Source organism: Austrofundulus limnaeus, unplaced genomic scaffold (assembly GCF_001266775.1).
Source record: "Austrofundulus limnaeus strain Quisiro unplaced genomic scaffold, Austrofundulus_limnaeus-1.0 Scaffold103, whole genome shotgun sequence".
NCBI lineage: Eukaryota > Metazoa > Chordata > Actinopteri > Cyprinodontiformes > Rivulidae > Austrofundulus > Austrofundulus limnaeus.
In genome coordinates this window covers 438,455-441,706 of record NW_013952505.1, presented here as the reverse complement: position 1 = coordinate 441,706, position 3,252 = coordinate 438,455, and the positions used below count along the sequence as shown (strand labels likewise).

Below are 3,252 nucleotides of genomic sequence, written 5' to 3'. Positions count from 1 at the left end.
ATACATGTTTTTAATTTGTGAGTTTTCCAACATTTTGTCAGTTTCAGTGCTCCATAAAAAAAAATCAAACATCACTCAAGTAAAAAAAAAAAGTAAATACATCTGACAGAAATATCTTTAAAAATGAATTAAATGAGCCTGATTAGTCCTGTGTGCGTTAACATATACATACATTTGTATATATAAACGCACTGAGAATAAAACACATCAAAAACAGTCATTTTCTGCAGAGTGAAAACGTTAGACCAAAAAAAAAAACAAAGTGAAGTGGTTTCTCCCATCTAAGTTTGAATATGTTTCTCTTTACTTGATTCATCACAAGAGTGCAAAATCAAACAGGATATTTACCTCCTCTTTCGTAAAAATGTCTTTAATTTTTTTACAGGATGACTTCAGTCTAAAGGTTTTTCACACTGGTACTGTATTTACACTGTACAAAGAATATCAAGAAAAAAAAACTATACAATCTCTCATTTTCTGTGTTTCATTGCTGAAAGCTTTTTCATTCATTTTGGTCCGCCCGGGACCAGCGAAAAAAGACCCCTGAAGAATTAAACACTGAGTTGACTTCTATACTGGAATATTTGAATTTGTGCAGGGTTTTTAATGTTTTTAAACTGGAAGAACTGTGAAAAACAAACAAAAAAAAAAACCAACTAAAAATCCTTCTCAATTACTTGTTCTACTTCTTGAGTAGAAACTGAGGGGGAAGGTGTTGAAATGAGCAGATTACAGGCACCACAGGTCAGGACAACGGCAGTGACTCAAGCACAACACGAGCTCTACAGTGTGTCTCATATCGCTTTATCAAGTCTGTCTTCTCCCAAATATGTATGTTCCAACATATTACATTGCAAAAATAGAGAAATTAATATTGCTTTATTTRAATGAGAGCTGATAGATGTATGATATATTGAATTTTACACGAGGACTTAAAGTGGATTCACATTTTCCATCAAAGGGAAAGTGGAATTATTTTGGAATAATATATGTAGTCAAGTAAAACGTATCAGCTCTGCCCTCAGCTAAACAACGGAATGTATTTATGTATGTTTTATTGTTATTTTGGTTGGAATTAAGGAAAATAACGTAAAAAAAAAAATCACAAACTGAGGAATTGGGCATTAGAAACCAGCAACGTGCCTATAAGCTGTTAAAAAAAGAGATAATTTCAGGGAATGTTCACAACCGCCTTCTTCAGTCAGCTAMGGTTGTGTTGTGTTTTGCTCTTTAGACTTTTCCCAGCTTCCCACAGTCTGTCAGTATCCGTAGGCTCTTTCACAAAACAGTTGTGCAAAACGACCGCAAAGACCAGTCTGCGGACTGTGGTTGTTTAAAGAACAGATGGAGCCTAGATGTTAGCTTTCAGCAGAGGAACAAACATCGCAGAACCAAAAGAGGCGCGGGGCAGAATTAAATAATTAAATGTTTGATGTCTCTGTCTTAACGTTTTCTAAAAATGATAAATTACTCTAACTTAGTTTAGTGATTCTGTTTGTGGTTGACCTATACTAGAGCTTCTGTGCATCATCATTATTTTTCCCTTAGTTAGCTGTTGTTAAGTCTGTGACTGGGTGGTTTCATCAAACATGTCATCCCTCCATCACATTATTAAGCCCTGGCTTTCCTTTAAACACATCAGGGGTGAGCTGGCCTCGCCGCCACCACTCAGAAGTCACGTTGAGGTGTTCTGTGAAAAAGCCTTGTGTCTCAGTTTGTCTGTTTCTCTTCTGTGGTTTGGCTCTTTGTTCCGTCTTTCATTCTCGACCTTCAGTTTCGTTCAGCGCAGCTCTTAAGTTCAGGCAGCCAGTGAGACTTCTTTTATGTACAACGACCAGACACTTGTAACTTACGGGCCTGTGTGTGTGAATGTGTGTGTGAATTTGTGTATTTGTGTGTGTATTCCAGGCAGACCTGCAGATCCACAGAAACAGCTGCTCGGCTGGTCAGCCTGCTTTGTCAGGCAAAGAACAAAATGTTACAGGTCTCTCACTTCCTCCGAAGGTGACCAGTGTTAGGAAATGATGGCTGGACACCACCGCACCACCGTCAGGTTGTCCGAACTCACCGACCGCTTCTTGGCCAGTTTCTTGTAGTCTTTGTATTTATCATCACACAACCGTGAGATGGCCTGGGATTAGAACAGACAAATAAGAGGCAGGTGGGATATTTGATTTTTTTAAAGAGTAAATATTTTTCACAACAGAAGAGAATGAATTCAGCTAACCACTGTGTTGAGATTTTTCTCAGGAGTAAATAATTTTAAAAAGCCAGCCTTAATAATTCTTGAAAATCACTGATTATTTTTGGGATTACAAGCATCTTTTAGAAWCGACAATAACAAAGCTTATGGATCAGTTTTTTTCCCAAATAAATAAATAAACAATTAAATTAAAAAAAATAAGAAGAATTTTGGACAGTTTAAAGTGGRGTTCACTGGAAAGATGCTAAACATTTAATATTTTACCTGTTGTAGATAACTCTTTTGATATCAGTTTGTAAAAAAAAAAATTCTGACCAGACTAACTCGTTAATGACGTGTTATCTTCAAACAGCTGCCATCTTTTCAATTTTAAAACAGTTCAGGCAAATTCTATTCCTTAAACTTTTAAATTGACATATGTTTTACTTTTCAAGGTTTCAAGGCAAAAAATATTATAATCATATTGCAGAAAGTGCACCAGCTGGAACTGAAAGCGCTAATGCTAGTTTTGTTGCTACTGCCACTAGTGAAACCACTTACAAGAATTCTATCTAAATAATTGTGTGAAGTGAAACTGATGTTTGTRGAAAAAGGCAAAAAAATAAATAAATAAATAAAAAATAGGCAAGATCTGCTCTGACATTTTAGAAATTGGACATGTTTCAGTTCAGACTAGTCATTAGCTCATCGGTCCTGTCAGAAATAAACTCTGTTTCTTCAAACTTCTACAACAGGTAAGATATCAAATCTTTACAATCTATGAAAAGAACACTACTTCAAAATGGCCAAATATTTATTAAAAGAATGAAAGGATGATGATTTGACTGAAACGCAGCTCTAAACCTGGTGTGAAAAATACTAAAATAGAATCAACTTTCATGTGTTAAGACCAGAATAAACAAACTTCAGATGTGATCATTTAAAAAATAATTTTAAATATTTTATTGACCAGAATTAGAAGATTTAAAATCAGTCGACAGTGTGTGTGTGTGTGTGTGTGTGTGTGTGTGTGTGTGTGTGTGTGTGTGTGTGTGTGTGTGTGTGTGTGT

At 35.6% G+C, this 3,252-nt stretch overlaps 1 pseudogene; it reads right to left on the bottom strand.

The window, feature by feature from the left end:
* Nucleotides 1-148: 148 nt before the first annotated feature.
* Nucleotides 149-2,131, bottom strand: LOC106521113 (cyclin-Y pseudogene; annotated as a pseudogene).
* Between the last annotated feature and the right edge of the window lie 1,121 nt (nt 2,132-3,252).